Raw genomic sequence first — 21,005 nt, forward strand, 5'->3', positions numbered from 1 at the left:
GGCTCAGCGGTGGCGAATTGGGCTCTTCCAATTGGGCCGGTAGGGGGATATTGATCAAAGTTGATCTGACGTGGAATTAAAGCCGCACACCGCTTAGCTCCACTGCAAACTGCAGCCGCGGACTGCAAAGCCTCGGTGCTGGCGTTTGTCAACATGGGAGATGGAATCGATAGAAATACACCAGTCCTCACGTGGGCCAGCCTTTCAAGCTGCAGCCAGCTTTTTAAAGAAAAGAAGAAAGAAAAGCTGTATTGTCTGTGCGTTTGTGCGTCTGGCTTAAAGCAGAGGGGTCTTGCGGGGGGCGGTGAGTGGTTACTCTGGAGTCTCTGTAGAGACTCGGAGAAGCAGTTCCCATCACAATGCGCCCGAAGATGCTGCGCATGCCTGGGCCATGCCGCTCAGTTTTTACAGCGGAGATCCGAGAAGGAGTGAAGAGCCCCCCAGTCACCCCCGCCACCCCCACAGCTCTGGGAGGCGAGTACCTCTCCGGACCCAGGCGCAGAGCCGGGCCTACGGGGGAGGGGGGAGACGGCGGTGCTGGGCAGCTCGGGGCTGATTGCTTGGGAGGACGTACAAAAGTCTGTGCGTGGAGGTGGTAACTAAAAGGTTAATGAAAAGGACGCTCAGTCCCAACAGTGAAGGAGGAGAGAGGTGTAGGAATGAGTTGGGATATGGTGGCTAGGAGAATTCCATGGACCAGAGGAGCCTGGTTGGCTACAGTCCATGGGTTCGCAAAGAGTCAGACAGGATTGAGTGACTTAACACACACGCAGGGATTGGAAGTTAAGGTTGGAGGAAACTGCCCCTAACTGCCTTGCTCCCTCGGTCTTGCCTTTTTACATAGTATCCTAGGCCCCTGAGTGATGACCCCAGAGGCCATCAATTTCCCCCCACTCCTCTTGTCTAAGGAGAGGAAAGAACCTTGGAAGTAGGCAGTGCAGTCTGGATGTCTGTTGGGGGTGGTCCCCTCTACAACATCCCTTGGACAAACAAACCTCTTAGGCTGTAGCCGCCTCTCCATAGCTCCGTTCTCCAGTGGTGAGAAAAAAGAAGCCTCCTTATCTCCGGAGTCTTTCACGCCTACCCCAGCTACTGGGGAAGGGCCGGATTTTGTCCCTCCCCACAACAGCTGTTCTTTTTTTTTTCATATCCTCTTCTCCTGGTGTACGTGGAAAATGAAACTTCCTGCCAGCCTGCAGCAAAGTGGTACACATGGGGCAGAGGATACCAAGGCAGGGCCCCAGGGCCCCAACTGGCACAATGATTACGCCAGAACTTTGGGTTTGATGTGACATATATTGGAGCCCAGAACAGAAAGTTTTCAAACCCTTGAGCAACCAGAAAAATAGTTCTAGGCTCTTCCCAAATGTCTACCCATTCTGATAATGTAGAATCTCTTCCTATCCCACCACCCATGGAAATCTATTGTCTCCATTTGGATGGTCCATGCAAAGAGTGAGGGAGAAACCTGGGAGTCCTAGAAGCCTAAATTTTCAGGTGGTTGGGATATTAAGACAAAAGGGTAGCAGAGAGAGGCTAGGTTGACTACTCCTTGACAAATGTGGAGTGAGAGACAGCATGGTTCAGGGACACGGACTTAGGAGACAGGTTCAGGTTCAAATCTATATTCCATCATATAGAGGCATTGTGTGACCTTGAGTGACTTTCTTAATCTGAACCCCAGTTCAGACTTTCATCTGAAAAATGGAAATAGAAATATTTCTTTCCTGATAGAGTGGTTGTAGATTAAATAAGATTAGTGGATTAAGTGGATCTAATTCATTGCCTGACTCAAATCAATAAATGTTAATTTCCAAACTCTCTTCCCTCTTTCTCATCTTTTGATAGTGTCATTTTCTCCCCCAAAGTACCCCATGCAATCAGCCTGCTCTTTCTCTACCATCCCCCAAACCTCAGACTCAGCTACCCAATTTTTGCCAGTGTTCCATATCAGTCTTCCCATTGTAGTTCCTCCAGAGCCCTAGGAGACAGGACAGAATCTGGTAGATGCATCTGTACTAAGGTTCTAATGGCAGGCAGTGGCAATTTAATATTAAAAAGGACACATTTAGAGAACCTTTACTCTGTGCCAGGCACTATATGTTCCTCCTTTTAGATAACATAGTTGCATTTTAATAGGAGCCTTCAATGCTTTGGCCAAAGAAATAACTCTGATGAGGAGTTTCAGGTTGATTTCAGGTGGATAGACAGCATATTTTGGACAGAGGCGGGGTCGGGGGCAGCTTTGAGCACACCTCACTTTACTTCTGAAGGCCTCCAAGTCCCCAGCCCTGCTTGGCTGACACTGGGCATCAGTGGATGAAGAGAATTGTGGCCATCTTTAGCCATTTGGCTGGAAGAGTAATGGGGTGGGTCAGTAAGGAAAGATGAGAGGAAGAAAGGCATCTCAGTGCCTCTGCACTTGAAAATTCTCCATTGAATTCATCTCTGTAAACGGCACCCATCCCTTCCATTTTCAGTCTCCCCTCTCCACTACCTTTTTTCCTCTCTTTCATCTGCTGCCACTCTTTCAACTTTTCACTGTCAATGGCAGCTGTTGGCAGAATTGGACTAGTCCCATCTGAGCCAGCAGGGACACAGTGGTGCACTAGGCATATTGCTGTTGGTGGAAAAGCCTACTTAATATGTGTGAATTCTTTTGCAATTGATCCCTATCCAAGAAAGCAGTGAGACCCTATTTGAACTTCATCTCTGGTTTTCCAATGAGGAGCTAGAGATTGCACTAGCAGCATCGTAGCCACCAGAAGTTGCCAACAAAGCTCCCAAACCAGCTCTCCCTCTGTGGTTGAGATATCCCTGCTGCACTCAGGATGACCTGCTAGTCTCAGGACCCAAGGCTGCACTTTTAAATGAGCTCTATGATGCAGTTTAAGCAGCAAGAAAATAATTCGTTGCAGTACTTTTTGAGAAGCTGTTCTGTATTCTTTCATGACATGGTTAGTCAGGTGCAGTCACAAGAGGGGACATAGGAAAAGCACAGAAAAACAAAGTTTATTATCCTCACAGGTCCTAGAGAAACTGTCAATATGCCATACAAGAGGACCACATTGTGGGGTACGCAAGGAATGGACTCAGCCAAGGAAGTGGGGAAATGAGGTAGAGACCAGAACAGAGGCCCGGGGAAAGTGTATTTATTGGGGTTCAGAATATACAAATATATATATATATATATATACACACACACAGCCAGTATGCTGCAGTCCATGGGGTCACAAAGAGTCGGACATGACTGACCAGACAACAACAAATATATAAGCAAAAGGGCATTTCATTGGTATATTTTAAGGACGTTAGGTGACAGTCAAGTACCACACTGGCACACCTGGTCACCTGGCAGGGGGCTCCTGGCCTGATTTTGGGGATGCTGGGGCAGCAAATGAAACATGAAGTTCTAAAATTTATAATACAAAAGTGAAAATAGTGGAGAAGGAAATGGCAGCCCACTCCAGTATTCTTGCTTGGGAAATCCCAGAGACAGAGGAGTCTGCTAGGCTACTACAGTCCATGGGGTCTCAAAAGGGTCAGATACAACTTAGTGACTCAGCAACAACAAACAACAATGGCAGTTCTAGCCAATATGTGAGAACACAAAAGTTATAAGGAATTGGGGGCTGGGGCTGAAACAAAAGTCCTATTGTTTACAGATGTGGATGTCTATTTAGAAAAGCCAAAATAAGCTGCAGGTGAATATTAAAAAAAAAAAAAAAAAGCAAAAGTGAAAATAAATAGTACTTCCCTGTTGAGGTTTCTGTTTCAGAATTGGGATGGGGCACTTGGTTAAGCAAAAAGAAATGTCAGCTACTGGAATTTGGAGATGGAGTCTATATCGTGCATTAAACTTCATTCTTACTAACTGGATATTTTCAAATAAGAAAAATAATGACGAAAATCATTCTGATTCCTTAGAAGGAAATTGCTCTACTCTTTATAAAGTTAATGAAACCAAGATGCTATATCCCTTGCCTAATAGAAAGATAATTTTCTCACTGTTTGACTTGAAACTTTGATTTCTTCAACAAACGTTTGACCACCTGCTATATGACAGGCTCTGCTAGGCACTGGGAATTTAAGGAAGCAAGACAGTTTCTGCTTTCAGTGAATTTCAAGTTCAGAGAGGAGCAGATGTATTCATTGGGAATGGCAATCTAACAGGATAAGTGCTGTGAAAACAGTAAGTACCAGCTACCCATGGCAGTATAGAGGAAGGTGTTTAAATGTCTGAAACAAAGTATTGATACTTCCCTTGTCCTAGATTCAATGCCATGCATCTAAAAAGAGAAGCTAGAACAACATGATTTCTAAGGTTCTATGATTCTATGTCGTTCCTTGTTCAGCAGCTAAGTCATCTCCGACTCTGCGACCCCATGGACAGCAGCATGCCAGGCTTCCCTGTCCTTCATCATCTCCCAGAGTTTGTTCAAACTCATGTCCATTGAGTTGGTGATGCTATCTAACCATCTCATCTTCTGTCACCCCCTTCTCATCCTGCCCTCAATCTTTCCCAGCATCAGGGTCTTTTCCAATAAGTGGGCTCTTCCCATCAGGTTGCCACAGTATTGGAGCTTTAGCATCAGTCCTTCCAATGAATAGTCAGGACTGATTTCCTTTATGATGGATTGGTTGGATCTCCTTGCAGTCCAAGGGACTCTCAAGAGTCTTCTCCAACACCACAGTTCAAAAGCATCAATTCTTCTGCACTCAGCTTTCTATATAGTCCAACTCTCACATCCATACATGACCACTGGAAAAACCATAGCTTTGACTAGATGGACCTTTGTTGGCCAAGTAATGTCTCTGCTTTTTAATTTGCTGTTTTGGTTTGTCATGGTTTTCCTTCCAAGGAGCAAGTGATTTTTAATTTCATGACTGCAGTCCCCGTCCGCAATGATTTTGGAGCCCAAGAAAATAAGATCTGTCACTATTTCCAATTTTTCCCCTTCTATTTATCATGAAGTGATGGGACCAGATGCCATAATCTTAGTTTTTTGAATGTTGAGTTTTAAGCCAGCGTTTTCACTCTCCTCTTTCACCCTCATCAAGAAGCTCTTTAGTTCTTCTTCAATTTCTACCATTACAGTGGTATCATCTATGTATCTGAGGTTGTTGATATTTCTCTGGCAACTTTGATTCCAGCTTGGGATTTATCCAGTCCAGCATTTCACATGATGTAGTCTGCATAGAAGTTACGTAAGCAGGGTGACAACATACAGCCTTGACGCATGTCCGGTTCTAACTGTTGCTTCTTGACCTGCACACAGGTTTCTCAGGAGGCAGGTGAGGTGGTCTGGTATTCCTGTCTCTTTAAGAATTTCCCACAATTTGTTGTGATCCACACAGTCAAAGTCTTTAGCATAGTCAATGAAACAGAAGTAGCTATTTTTCTGGAATTCCCTTGCTTTCTCTTCTGATCCAGTGGATGTTGGCAATTTGATCTCTGGTTCCTATGCCTTGTCTAAATCCAGGTTGAACATCTGAAAGTTTTTGTTCATGTACTGCTGAAGCCTAGCTTGAAGGATTTTGAGCATTACCTTGCTAGCATGTGAAATGAGCGCAATTGTGCGGTAGTTTGAACATTGTTTGGCATTGCACTTCTTGAGATTGGAATGAAAACTGACATTTTCTAGTCTTGTGGCCACTGCTGAGTTTCCAAATTTGCTGACATATTGAGTGTAGCCCTTTAACAGCATCATCTTTTAGGATTTGAAATAGCTCAGGTGGAATTCCATCACCTCCACTAGCTTTGTTCATAGTGATGCTTCCTAAAGCCCACTTGACTTCACATTCCGGAATGTCTGGCTCTAAGTGAGTGATCACGCCATCGTGTTTATCTGGGTCATTAAGACATTTTTTGTATAGTTCTTCTGTGTATTTTTGCCACCTCTTCTTAATCTCTTTTGCTTCTGTTAGGTCCTTACCATTTCTGTCATTTATTGTGTCCATCCTTGCATGAAATGTTCCCTTGAAATCTCCAATTTTCTTGAAGAGCACTCATCTCCCATTTTATTGTTTTCCTCTATTTTTTTGCATTGTTCACATAAGAAGTCTTCCTTATCTCTCCTTGCTACTCTCTGAAACTCTACATTCAGTTGGGTATATTTTTCTCATTCTCCTTTGCCTTTTGCTTCTCTTTTTTTCTCAGCTATTTGTAAAGCCTCCTCAGGCAACCACTTTGCCTTCTTACATTTCTTTTTCTTTGGGGGATGGTTTTGGTCACTGCCTTCTGTACAAACCTCCGTCCATAGTTCTTCAGGCACTCTACCAGATCTAATCCCTTGAATCTGTCACCTCCACTGTATAATCATAAGGGGTTTCATTTAGGTCATACCTGAATGGTCTAGTGATTTTCCCTGCTTTCTTCAATTTCAGCCTGAATCTTGCAATAAGGAGTTCATGATCTGACCACAGTCAGCTCCTGGTCTTGTTTTTGCTGACTGTGTAGAGCCTCTTCATCTTCAGCTGCAAAGAATATAATCAATCTGACTTTTGTACTGACCATCTGGTGATGTTTATGTGTAGAGTTGTCTCTTGTGTTGCTGGAAGAGGGTGTTTATATGACCAGTGCATTCTCTTGGCAAAACTCTCTTAGCTTTTGCCCTGCTTCATTTTGTACTCTAAGGCCAAACTTGTCTGTTACTCCAGGTATCTCTTGACTTCCTACTTTTGCATTCCAATCCCCTGTGATGAAAAGGACATCTGTTTTTGGTGTTAGTTCCAAAAGGTCTTGTAGGTCTTCCATAGAACCAGTCAGCTTCAGCTTCTTCTGCATTAGTTGTTGGGGCATAGACTTGGATTACTGTGATGTTGAATGGTTTGTCTTAGGAAAAAACCTAGATCATTCTGTCATTTTTGTGATTGCACCCAAATGCTGCATTTCGTGAGCATTGTCTCACATAACTGGAAGGGACATAGGTAGGGCTGGCTTGAATTTTGTTTTGTTGTTTAATATTTGGCTGCAGTGGCTCTTCATTGCTTTGCACAGGCCTTCTCTAGTTGTTGTGAGTGGGGGTTACTCTTCAGTCTGATACATGGGCTTCTTACTGCAATGGCTTCTCTTGTTGAAGGGCAAAGGGTCTAAGGAGCAAGGGTTTCAGTAGTTGTGGAATACAGGCTCATTAGTTGTGGCACACAGGCTTAATTGCTCCATGGGATGTGGAATCTTCCCAGACTAGGGACCAAACCTCTGTCCCCTGCATTGGCAGGCGGATTCCCATCCACTGTGTCACCAGGGAAGTCCTGGCTTGAGGTTTGATTGGACTCAGTAGGTCAAAATTTTTATCAAAGACCTGATTTCTTTTCCTCTCTCCTTTCTGCTTCCCACATGATGACAAAAATGTCTATAGTATTTCTTGTCTTCATATCTGCATCATAGCTTTTTATATCCTTGGTTCAAAATGAGTCACATGACCATTCATGATCTAATCCTGTGACCTAGCAATGTCATTCTTAGCCCACGTAAACCAGTCATCATCGCATGGTGGGTTATGCCCCATCCATAATGCTGAGATTAGGGAATAGAGTCATTCCTCCCCACCCCTCACCATACCACATGATTGACACACAGTAGGAGGAGGGAAAGATGGAGGTTGGAAAACAACCACAATAATCCCTAAAATCTCTATTTTCCAAAGTCCTCTGAGACTTGTGAGTGGTCATTATTTTACGTGAAATGTCTTCAGGGCCCTGATGACTTGCTGAAATGGTCTTGTCTTTGGTCCATTAGACATAGACTGCTCAATGGTGAGATCCTTCTGTTATTTTGATAGTTCAGTCCCCTAAATTCAGTTCATGATGCATCTGCCTGCTATTTAATTATTCTCTTAAGAGAATCATGTTATATTGAGTGTCCAGGGTAAGAAACTGTTATAGAAATAATTTCTTTGTCTAAGGGTAGAGGCAAATAGGCTTCCAGGTCTTTTCAGATAGTGACCTACTGACTTGTCTTTGTGTCCTTCTCAGGGTAAGCAGAGGTTTAGGGTGATACTCCACAGACTGTGAAACTGAAGAATCAGAGAGGTTTAGTGAACAGCCCAAGGTCACACAGCCAAGTGTGTGTGTTGGGGAATGGAGTTTCTTAGCCCCCTAAGGCTTTATCCACCAGACCAGAGTCTCCTTCATGCTGTGAGAGAATTGAATCATAACGAATATATTCCACTGGGATGGGTACATCTTCGCAAGTAATTATCCCCTGGTGGGTTCTGAATGGGCTTGAAAACTGCAGATGGAAATCACTTGGCTTCAGGACTCCAGCTTCTCACAAAGTCACATTCTTATAAGCAGCAACTTCCAACTTCTCTGATGGGAAGTGTAAATTTATTGAGAATTATTCCAGGTTACCTCCAAAAGATGATATTGTTGACATTTTTATTAATGTACACTTTTTTTTTTACCCTCTGGGAAGGTTAGAAACCATCACTGTGAAATAAATAGCCTAGCCAATTTCGGTGGAAATAACCCCCAACCTAAAACTGATTTTGCATCCCAGTCGTAGTTGGGAAAGAGTTGCATAATTGAGATTTTTTATTGAGAAATTCTGGGTGCCAATTGGTTGAGGAGTTATGCTTTTATACTCAGCTGGAAAAGTTTTCATCTTTTGGAATACTTATGAAAATTAGACCACCAGACCACCTTACCTGCTTCCTGAGAAATCTGTATGTAGGTCAAGAAGCAACAGTTAGAACCAGACATGGAACAATGGACTGGTTCCAAATTGGGAAAGGAGTATGGCAAGGTTGTATATTGTCACCCTGCTTTTTTAACTTATATGTAGAGTACATCATGAGAAATGCCAGACTGAATGAAGCACAAGCTGAAATCAAGATTGCCAGGAGAAATATCAATAACCTCAGATGTGCAGATGACACCACCCTTATGGCAGAAAACGAAGAGGAACTAAAGAGCCTCTTGATGAAAGTGAAAGAGGAGAGTGAAAAAGCTGACTTAAAACTCAACATTCAAAAACTAAGATCATGACATCCAGCCCCATCACTTCGTGGCAAATAGATGGGGAAACAATGGAAACAGTGGCTGACTTTATTTGGGGGGGGGGGCTCAAAAATCACTGCAGGTGGTGACTGCAGCCATGAAATTAAAAGACTTTTGCTCCTTGGAAGAAAAGGTATGACCGACCTAGACAGCATATTAAAAAGCAGAGACATTACTTTGCCAACAAAGGTTCCATCTAGTGAAAGCTATGGCTTTTCCAGTAGTCAAGTATGGATGTGAGAGTTGAACCATAAAGAAAGCAAAGCACTGAAGAATTGATGCTTTTGAACTGTGGTGTTGGAGAAGACTCTTGAGAGTCCCTTGGACTGCAAGAAGATCAAACCAGTCAGTCCTAAAGGAAATCAACCCTGAATATTCATTGGAAGACTGATGCTGAAGCTGAAGTTCCAATATTTTGACCACCTGATGCAAAGAACTGACTCATTTGAAAAGACCCTAATGCTGGGAAAGATTGAAGGCGAGAGGAGAAGTGGATGACAGAGGATGAGTTGGTTGGATGGCATCACTGGACATGAGTTTGAGCAAGCTCTGCAAGTTGGTGATAGAGAAGCCTGGCATGCTGCAGTCCATGGAGTTGCAAAGAGTTGGACAGGATTGAGTGACTGAATTGAATTGATTGATGAATATTAGAAAGTGACTCCAGATTCTGAAACTCACAGAATTGTGTCAGGAACTGAGTCAGCATTATACCATATCATATGAAGGCAAAGCAGCTTTTTTCCCTCATTTTTGAGATGTGTGGAAGTAGTGGTGATGAGATTGGAATGGGTAAAGCTCATGTGTTAGATTGAATGAGGGCTCCAATTAGTCCCTCCCTTCTGCATCCCTACCTTTCTCAAGGCCCCACTGTGGGTAGTTTTTTCTCTGCCCCTTGACTTTGGATTTGGTCATACCATGTGCATGTGAGTAGGAGTGACCCTTTCCAGGTTTTCTTCTTAAGAAAGCACATGCAGTTTTGTTTGCCGTCTTCACCTCTGACAATGCCATGAGAAATACATGTACCAGCTAGTATGTGGTCTAAGAAGGATGAAAGACATGGGGAGCAGAACTGCTCCAGTTGACTCACAGACCTGTAATAAGGAACAGAACCATCTCAACAACTACAGTCTGCAGCAGAGCTGCCCAGTTGAGCTCAGACTAGATCAGCTGAACCACAGACAATGTACAGATGAGTGAGAAATGATAAATGCTTGTTCTTTTGAGCCACTAAGATTTTGGAGCATATATAGCAAGTATCTGGCAGTGATGTGTTTCTATGAGTGATCTAAATCTAGGGTGCATGCATTCTGTTTGCCCAGGACAGTTCAGTTTATGCCCATTGTACTAGCCTCAACTCCCCTTTCACCCTCAAAAGCATCCCAGCTTGGGTGATAAACTCTCTCGCCCATCTAGCTGAAGTAGTGTGTGGCTTATGGGGTTGCTCTAAGGGCCAGAGAAAGACTTGCTATCTGCTTGTTTGCCACTTCTGCTCTTTTTTCATTTTTTCTTTCTATTTTCTTTTTGCACATGATACAGCTTGTGGGATTTTAGTTCCCCAACCAAGGATTGAACTCAGGCGCCTGGCAGTGGAAGCACAGAGTCCGAACCACTGGGCTACCAAGGAAGTCCCTACTTCTGCTTCTTAATTCCTGTTTCCTAATCTGTCAGCTGGGCTTCCCTGGTGGTGCTAGTGGTAAAGAACCTGCCTGCAAGTGCAGGAGATGTGGGTGCCATCCCTGGGCTGGGAAGATTCCCTTGGGGGAGGAATGGCTATGCTCTCCGGTATTCTTGCCTGGAGAATCCCATGGACAGAGGAGCCTGGCCGGTTACTGTCCATGGGGTCAAAAAGAGTCAAGAGTCAACCAAACAGCAACAACAATCTGGCAAATGGGGCTTTAACTCTAGCCATCTTGAAGAATCAGGTCTTTTTACCACTCTTTTGGATACAGGACATTCTGGGTTTCCTGATTTAAAAAATGAATTCATCGTAGTTAGAGGAATGAAAAGATAACTGAAAACAGTTGAATTCTAGGATACTTGATTGTAGCTAATTTTTAAAAAGGAATTTCTAACATTTAGAAATTTCCTAAATTTTAATCTGTTTTAATCTGTGTGCTGTGAGCAGATTCTGTTGCATCTTTATGATGTCATTTCCATGAACATCATAATATTTTGAGGGAAAAGAAAAGTGTATGAACTATTCCACATTTTTTCTGGGTGATAACCCACACAACCAAAATTAGTGCTTTTCTCCTTTGAAAATAAGTATCTCCAAGTTTAAGAAAATCCAGTTTATGTGGAAATACAAATTTGAAGAGAGTTTTATAGTTTGCTAAAGGATTCACCACAAGTTTCCTTTAAACAGTGAATTGTTCTTGTTCAGTGATTATCAGCTGGATACGATTTTGCCCTCCTGGGGACAAGTGGCAGTGTCTGGAGAGTTTTTTGATTGTCACACCTGGTGGAGGGGTGGTGGTTACTATGGCACTTAGTGGGTAGAGGCCAAGGTTGCTGCTGCTGCTGCTGCTAAGTCGCTTCAGTCGCTGCTAAACCTCCTTTAATGCACAAGACAGCCCTTGACAACAAAAGGCTATCCAGTTGCAGAGGTCAACAGTGCCACTGTTGAGAAACCCTACTCCTATGTTTTAAAAAAACAAGATAGGAGTTTTAAGAAAGAAACAAAAGGTTTACACATGCCTTTTTTAGAAATGTGAATATTGGACCAGGTGTTGCAGCTCTGCCCAAAGTACATTTTCTGAGTTTCAGTGTTTTGATATGTGAGTTGGGAATTCATTTTGTCTACTTCTCCATGTAAGATAATAAAGAGCGTAAGGGAGGAAGAGAGAGGGAGGGAGGGAGGGTTAGAGGGAAGGAGAGAGAGAGGTGTCTACTCAGTATTGTGGCATTCAGGTTGGCAAAGTTGAGTAGAGCAAGTTATAGAAATAAAGAAATGTAAACTTTGTGAGAGTATTTCTAACTGCTTTTACTTTTTTTTTTTTTTTTTGTAAATTCTATAGCAATAGGTGACTTGTGAGGAAACTGAAGCAGGGCAGAATATTTGTCCTTTCCCTAAATCTGACACAGAATCCAAGGTTTTATGACTTCCTGTGCTGCCCCATTTGCCTCAGTTCACTGCAAGGTACCTACAGGGCTTGTTACTAATTGTCAGTGGTTCAGGGAATATTGCTGTTATTATTATTGCTCTTTTTTTAAGTTTAGAGAAATGTTAAAGGAGAGGAAGAAGCAGTTACAAAAATATCTTTCTAGTGATCTTCAGGGTTCAGAGTTGGGCAGAAAGCTAGTTTCCAGTGAGCCACCATCCTTTGGTTTGACTCAAGGATGGGGAGTGAGGTGGACTCTGCTAAGCAGCAGCAGGAAGGAGGGAAACGAAGGAGAAAGGCCACCCGTTGTTTAATTTAGAAACTCTTCAGGGCAGAGAAGACTGGCTGGATAACTTGTGGGGCCCAAGGTGAAATGAAAATGCCAGGCCCTTGTTCAAGCATTATCGGAAATTTCAAGACAGAGACAGCAGAGTGTTACAGCAAGCACGGCTGGCAAGACTCCGTGGGCACCTGCACTTCTCAGGCTGATGAAGCCTCCCTCAGAGGGCAGTGCCTGTTCTGGAGGAGAATGGGCAGTATGGAGAGCCGTTCTCCTCAGTTCCCTGGGCTCTTGATTCTGGGTCTCAGGGAGAAATCTTGAGCACTAAGGGTCCTGCAGGTCCAAAGGAAATGAAGGGCTTCCTCAAGGGAGGCCACAGACGGTTCCTCAGCTACTTCTCCTGGCCTCCCTCAGTGCAGAGTCCAAATCCCAAGAGAAGTTCCCTGTTACCAAGGAAGTGAAAAATCACTTAAATTCACTGTATCTTGGCAGGAGGCCAGTCAAATAGTGGTCTTACAATCTTACCTACCCGGCTATCTAAACTCAAATTTAGTTCCCTAGGGTAAGATCATTCTATATCCAGAGGCACCACACTGGGAAAGTCCTTGTCAGGCAATGGTTTAAATTCAAATAAAACAAAGTAAAACCAAAGAAATATCGCCCTCCCTTTAAAGTTCTGGTTAAGACTTTAGAACATTGTTATATTTTGCTAATAAAGGGAAAACAGTAACTCCTTCCCAAATCTGAATTGCCTTTACTCAAATTTTTGGTATATGCAGATTAATTTGGTATTTTATCCTTATGGTGATGATGATGTTGATGACAATAAAGAAGATAATAATCATAAGGAGAGCAACAATGATAATAGCAAACATATGTATCTTACCACATGCCAGGTAATCTGCTAAATGATTTAAATATATTGTCTTAGGGAATCCTGAGAGCAACTCTTTGAGATAAGTACTATTATTATTCTCATATTTAATACAAACCAAACTTAGAGACATTTCATACAAACTTTAAAGGGAAGAGACCCTGAGAAGCATCTGTCAAGCAAAAGATGGTAAATGGAAAGTAATTGCACAGTTCTCATTCTGAACAAGTGAGAATGTGAAAATTGTCATTGCTTTCCCCTTTTATTTAGGATGTTTCCTTTATTGTGTATTTTGTGAACACAAAGTTTATTTTTAAATGCTTTTCATAATACTTAGTACCCAGAAGCTTCTCAATAAAGGTGTGCTGAATGAATTAATAAATGAGAGCTTTTGTGGGCTTACTCAAGATCTCAGCCTTCTTAAGAAGTTTAATGAATATGTCCTGAGCTCTTTAATTATGAATTCTGCCACAAGAGTTTTGAGAAACAAAACTTTGTGGTTGGAGAAGTATGTTTACTTGCTCAGTCATGTCCAACTCTTTGCACCTCCGTGGACTATAGCCCACCAGGCTCCTCTGTCCATGGGATTTCCCTGAGCAAGAATACTTGAGTGGGTTGCCAGTTCCTTCTCCAGGGATCTTCATTACCTTCATTTCAGGTAAATCATACCTATAACATCAGCCTGCCCTTCTTACATGGTTATAAACTAAGGCATCATTACCACCACCTTGTGGTTGCTTCCGATAATTGCAGACAAATTGTTGTTAAGTCACTAAATCATGTCTGACTCTCTGAGACCCTCTGGACTGTAATTCTCCAGGCTTCTCTGTCCATGGGATTTCCCAGGCAAGAATACTGGAGTGGGTTCCCATGCCCTCCTCCAGGTGATCTTCCCGACTCAGGTATTGAAACTGCATCTTCTGCATTGGAGGGTAGGTTGTTCACCACTGAGCCACCAGGGAAGCCATGAAGACAAATTACCCAAGCAAAAAGTCAGAATTGTCTTGAATATCGAGCCTTACACTTTATTGGTATATTACTTGACTTTTTTTATTGTTAGATTTATGGGTAATAAATTAAAACAATAAACTTATATGTCTTTTATTGTAGAATACTTCAAATTCTTTTTGGAATTAGAACAGTGTGATTAATAAGTACCTGACAGAATGGAATGCTTACGTTTCCAAACTAATTGATTTTTGAAAATTATAAACATTTTACTATCCTTCTAACCAGAGTGAAAGTTTAGGAAACCAACTTCCTTTATATCATTGTTGTTTTTGTTCAGTCTCTCAATCATGGCCGACTCTTTGCAACCCCATGGACTGCAGCACACCTGGCTTCCTTGTCCTTCACCATCTCCCAGAATTTGCTCAAACTCATGTTCATTGAGTTCCTGATGCCATCCAACCATCTCATCCTCTGTCACCCCCTTCTCCTCCTGCTTTCAATCTTTCCCAGCATCAGAGTCTTTTCCAATGAGCCAGCTCTTTGCATCAGATGGCCAAAGTAATGGAGCTTCAGCTTCAGTATCAGTCCTTCCAATGAATATTAAGGGTTGATTTCCTTTAGGATTGACTGGTTTGATCTCCTTGCAGTCCAAGGGACTCTCAAGAGTCTTCTCTAGTACCACAATTCAGAAGCATCAGTTCTTCAGTGTTCAGCCTTATTTATGGTCCAACTCTCTTATCCTTACTGACTACTGGAAAAACCATAGCTTTGACTATGTTTTTTCATATTAGGATACACTGAAACTCTACATTTTAACTCTAGATAATTTTACTGATTTCATTTGTTTAGGATTATGAGGTCTATGAGGACAAGGATTTTTTTTTTTTTTTGGTCTGTTTTATTTATTGCTGTAATCCCGGTACACAGAATAATGCCTGGAATGTAACTGATGCTAAATAATGTTTGTCAAGGGGCTTCTCAGGTGGTGCTAGTGGTAAAGAACCTTCCTGCCAATGCAAGAGATGTAAGAGATGCAGGTTTGGTCCCTAGGTTGGGCAGATCCTCGATCCCTGGGTCAGTAAGATCCCCTGGAGGAGGGCATGGCCAGCCACTCCAGTATTCTTGCCTGGAGAATCCAATAGACAGAGGAGCCTGGCAGGCAGCAGTCCACAGGGTCTCATCTCACAGAGTCAGACACAACTGAAGTGGCTTAGTGCAGCACACAGTATTTGTAAAAGGAATGAATGAATGTGTGAATTAACCAAAAGCAAAATCCAGTGGTCCTCTGTTTAATGTTATGATTGACTCAGGTGGAATACAAGGGAGAAATCTATTGGATTTCCGGGATGGACTTTTTAAGAGTGGGCCAAATGCCCTTTTGTCTGGGTGGTTAGATTTGGCAAACTCTTATAGAATGGTGGACATATGTTTTGTTTAGGACAAGTCTTCCTAAGGTGCAGGGCTTAGTGGAGAAGAGCAAAGGGTGGATCTGGTGGGAGAAAAGGAGAATAACCTTTCTCTTCTTGCCTCCACAGGGTCAAAACTTACCTATCCTTGCCTCCTCAGAGTCAAAACTTACCTGTCTTTCAAATTTTTTTCAGAATTCCATTAGATAAGTGGTTGGTACATTCCACAAAGTACTTGGTGGAAAGCAATCCTTGTGTTACCATTAAGGAACAGATGACAGTTGAGAAGAATTGAAGGTCTGAGTCAGTATAACATTTCCTGTTTCTTAAGAACGTGAAAATTGGCTGACTATGTCTGTAGCTGGCCACAGCGTGATAAGAGGCTGGGTGGTAAATGCCGACAAAGTGGAAATGGACATCAGCAATTTGCTGCTATACCTTACAATATGGGCAAATCTTGCTTTCTGCAGTGGGCATGCACCTAAATTTTTTGTGGAAAATGAATTTAGGTAAATTGAATCCTATTTTAAATCCAGGACAGGTGCTTGCCACTTAAAGGAACCCAGAAGCAAATCATTTGTTCAAGTGAAAAAAAAAGGGCTATTTTGTCATTTTTGTGATTTCCTACATGTACTAAAAAACCCACAGTCCTCTATAATTTAGAGGGCAGACTCCTTTGGATAAAAATACATACTTTGGGCTGTTTCTTTTTCAAACCTCTGTTGCCAAAGCTTAAAGCAGGAAATATTTGGCTTTCTCAAAACCCCAGTATTCCAATCTGATACTTTTTCATAGTATACTTCTAAAGCTGGGTCAAAAATTTGCCAGATTATCTGAGACCAAGTCAAACATATATATATATGTTTGTGTATATATATATATATATATATATATATATATATGTAGCACTGCTGTTTCCTGACTCAAATGACCACTGTGTATCTCTTCACTGAAACCTTGGGTGTAAAACATAAGCTATAAACATCATGTCAATGGGAAAGGAGTTATAATCTGAGCTAGTATTTACCAAGTACTTACTATGAGCCACATTAGCTCATTTAATTGTTTAGTCCCTTAGGAAGTAGGTACTATTATTTTTTTTTAATTTTGCAGCAGAGGAAATGGACACATACAAAGAAATTAAATGACTTGCCCAAGGTCACCTAGCTCTAAGGCGTGGATGTGAAATTGAATCTAGGAAGCCTTTATTCCACCCCACCTCAGCATCACACTCTATGCCTCTGTGTATGTGTATGTGTGTTCTCAAAAGGCAGGGAACATTTAGCTGCTTCTATGCTATATAAACTCCATCACCTTTCAGTCTGCATTGTAGACAAAGACTTGGGAAAGAGTTTTGCTTTGCTTTTCAAAATTTCCCTCTCCAGCTTAGCTAAAGGAGATTTGTTAGAGGATGGAGGGAGTAGTGTTTATATGTCCTGGAAAATAGTTATTTGTGGAATGGTGATCAATCAAGTGCCCTGGCAGGGTTAACTTTGAAGTCTGAGATGGGGTGAGGTAATGGTACCAGTCAGTTCAGTCGCTCAGTCATGTCTGACTCTTTGCGACCCCATGGACTGCAACACACCAGGCCTCCCTGTCCTTCACCAACTCCCGGAGCTTGCTCAAACTCATGTCTATCGAGTCAGTGTTGCTATTCAGCCATCTCATCTTCTGTTGTCCCCTTCTCCTTCTGCCCTCAATCTTTCCCAGCATCAGGGTCTTTTCAAATGAGTCACTTCTTTGCATCAGGTAGCCAAAGTACTGGAGCTTCGGCTTCAGCATCAGTCCTTCCAAGGAATAGTCAGGACTGATTTCCTTTATGATGGACTGGTTTGATCTCCTTGCAGTCCAAGGGACTCTCAAGAGTCTTTTCCAGCATAGTCCAACTCTCACATCCATACATGACTACTGGAAAAACCATAGCTTTGACTAGATGGACCTTTGTTGGCAAAGTAATGTCTCTGCTTTTTAACATGCTGTGTAGGTTGGTCATAACTTTCCTTCCAAGGAGTAAGCGTCTTTTAATTTCATGGCTGTAGTCACCATCTGCAGTGATTTTGGAGCCCCCCAAAATAAAGTCAGCCACTGTTTCCAGCGTTTCCCCATCTATTTGCCATGAAGCGATGGGACTGGATGCCATGATCTTAGTTTTCTGAATGTTGAGCTTTAAGCCGACTTTTTCACTCTCCTCTTTCACTTTCATCAAGAGGCTCTTTAGTTCTTCTTCACTTTCTGTCATAAGAGTGGTGTCATCTGCATATCTGAGGTTATTGATATTTTTCCCGGAAATCTTGATTCTAGCTTGTGCTTCTTCCAGCCCAGCGTTTCTCATAGTAATGTGCATAGTGGATTACTAATCTTCTTCCACCAGAACCTTCGGGAGTGGTTCAAGCATGTATAGAGCTCTCTGAGTTCAAAATCCTCCATCCACGACTAGTATTAGGGTTATTTGGCTTCCTTGGGTCTCACTGTCCTCATCAGGACAACGAGGGCATGGTAATCGCACTCCATACCCCACAAGGCTATTGTGAGGATTGAATGAGATAATTAAAGTGCATACAATGATGCCTGGAATGTAACAAATGCTCAGTAATGTTAGCTCTTATTGTTATTAGCTCCAAGCCCATCAGCATATTTTAGCATAGTTTCCTCTAAGCTTCTTTTGGTTCTTTTGGGGGGCTCTGAGAGAGTCCATTTTGCTAAGTTAGAGAAACCAGAGGAGGTTTGTACATTTGCAGAATCTTTCAGCATTTGAGTTTTGTTTCACCCTGGCAAGAAATGGCTTCCTGCTTTGAAAACAAAGGGAAAAAAATGTATTTTTAAAGTGAAGAAACACCTCTTTAAAAACACTCAGAAGACTTATTAGACAGAAAATAGCTTTTACAGAGCAGCATTGTGGTGATTGAGGGGAAAACATTGTCAAGCGTATGAATCAGATTGCTTTTAATGGAGAAGCAGAGTCGAGCATGGCAGAGAAGGCTGGGGCGGTGGGAGGGGTGAGGGGAGGGTGGGGGGTGCAAAAGGTTTGCCATGGGGATTGGATTGTGCCAGTCCAGAAACCACTTGCCAAATGAAAACTGCAGTCACTCTCACCCACTGCCGCTGTGCGCTAATGAATGCATTTTTTATTAGCTTTGCTGATTACCTGCTCTCTATGCACACAGCAGAAGACAGAATAGCCAAGTTTGGGGCTGTTGGTGAAGAGTTTAGAGGCAAGGGGGGCTGCGGGAGGGCTTTGATTATCTTTTTTATTTTTCTCTCCTCACCTGCTCCTCAGTATACATTGAGATAATGCTGACTTTTCCGGGGAGCAGCAAGAGGGCAGAAACTTGGATTTTTTTTTTTTCACACATCGGTGCTGCTGCAGAGTAATAAAACTAGTGCCAGAGGGGCAAGGAGCCACACACAAGCCCCACCCGCTCTCCTCTAATTTCTCCATAGCGTTTAACTCATCGCCTCAACCACAGGAGATGAATGTCTTTGCATATATTGAAAAAGAAATTATGTCTTTGATTTCCTAGATACATTACAAGTATTTACCAAGAGATGAGAATTAGGTGGGGAAATAGATTTTAGGCTCAGAAGGCAATGTCTCTAAAGATTTAGTGCAATTTGAATGAGAACACGAACTTTGGGAAGGAAAAACACAAGTTATCAATTTTGGAACAATTTCCTCTCTGGTGCTGTGAGATGAGAACTGAAATCCAATGTTGATAATCAAATGATTCTTTTCTTCCACATCAGATAGAGCAGAATTTTTCATATTGTATTTTCTCTGTGCGTGGCTATTAATTTCTGTTGGGGTTGGGAAGTTGTTATAATTGCTGTTCTGGACTTGACATTGCATAAGTACTGATCTGTTTCTAACAAGTGGAAGGCTGAAGCGAATGGCCAGACTCATCTATGAATGTCAGCCTGGCCTAGGTCTGAGTGATCCTGTCTGGAGCAAGTATTATTTCTTTTATGGGTGGAAGCCTTGGCCACCGTTTAGATACAGAGAGCAGATCCACCCCCATGTTTAGGCCGTGAAGGAGTGCTTTCTCTGACTTGAGGGGTTTTGAGTGCCTCTTTAACCCTTTAACCAAAAGTTGGGTCTGGCTGCTCACCCCTCAAAGTCCAATAAAGAGGCAATGCTGGTGGAAAGGTAAGTTTGCTTCATTTTGGATGTGAGCAACCCTCTAGGGGAGTGGGGGGGATGCTTGTCCAAAGGCTGATTTCCATCCCCCTTTCCAAGAGCTTTTATAGATGGAGGGAGGGAGGGGGCTACGTGCAGAAACAGCACAGTCAGCTCTGACAGTCATCTTCAAATTAGTCACTGGTGGTCTGATTAGTGTCATCTTGATTGTTTTAGGTACAGTTAATCTTCAGTTCCAGGGTCATTTTGTTCCCATTTCTTTGAGGCCAGTTCTTGGAATTGTGGCAGCTTATGTCATGGCTACAGTCTGGTTTGGTCGTCATATAGTTAACTTCTTTTCTACCTGGTGGGTGTTTCAGTATCTGCAAGAAGCTCACAGGATATGGCTCAGAATATTATCTCTAGCTCTTGAGAAGTAACTAAAGATCCTTGACTTTGCTTAGTGACTAAACTATTATTATTTGGTCTCCTTTGTCTATTTGCTTTTGCATTTTCTCAGTTCTCTGGTTAAACTTATTCTTTGGCTAAAGTTTCCCCCCACCCCAGAGACGAAAGTCAGGTGGAAGAGATGGCGTGGGGTGGGCAAGGACCACAGGGTCCTGCTTCATTTCACTTCCACCTAGCCTTTGTATCTTTACCACTGGACTTGTACTTTCTGAAACTCCCACCTCCACCCTCTCCTTTAGGGAGCTCTCTGTGCAAATGGCAGGACTTTTTGCATTTGGTACGTACTTCCCAACAATTCTACATCATGGTACACCGACAGCTCCTTGGAACTGAAATCGACAAGTTAGGGGACTCTGGCTATGTCAGACCTTGAGAGCTGAAAGCAATTAGTAACTCAGCACACCGGCAATCTATCTCTTGGTACCGTCAGCAGTTTTGCAGAGGGGCAACCGTATCATTTACTGCTCAACCTAGGATGCTTTTGAGAGTGGAAGGGGACACTAGTAATAATTAAACCAGAACATCAGGCAACCTGTATAATCTAGGAAACACTGGTCAATCACACCTTAACCCAGGCTAGTTTTCCACTCTAGCCCTACTGATTGATATCAGACCTCTGAAATGTGTATTTTTCTAGTTTGTTTCCTCCATTAGTCCTTTTCCTTATCTGCCTTTCTGTTTATACAGCTGCTGTCACCTATTATCATTCTGTTTTTCCTCAGCCTCCATTTTTACAGATGAAGAGACAGATAAGAGGCCAAATGAGGTATTTTTTCCCTTTAGGTTTCTATCAGAAGTGAGCCATCAG

The sequence above is a fragment of the Muntiacus reevesi genome, chromosome X (genome assembly GCF_963930625.1).
Source record: "Muntiacus reevesi chromosome X, mMunRee1.1, whole genome shotgun sequence".
NCBI classification, from domain to species: domain Eukaryota; kingdom Metazoa; phylum Chordata; class Mammalia; order Artiodactyla; family Cervidae; genus Muntiacus; species Muntiacus reevesi.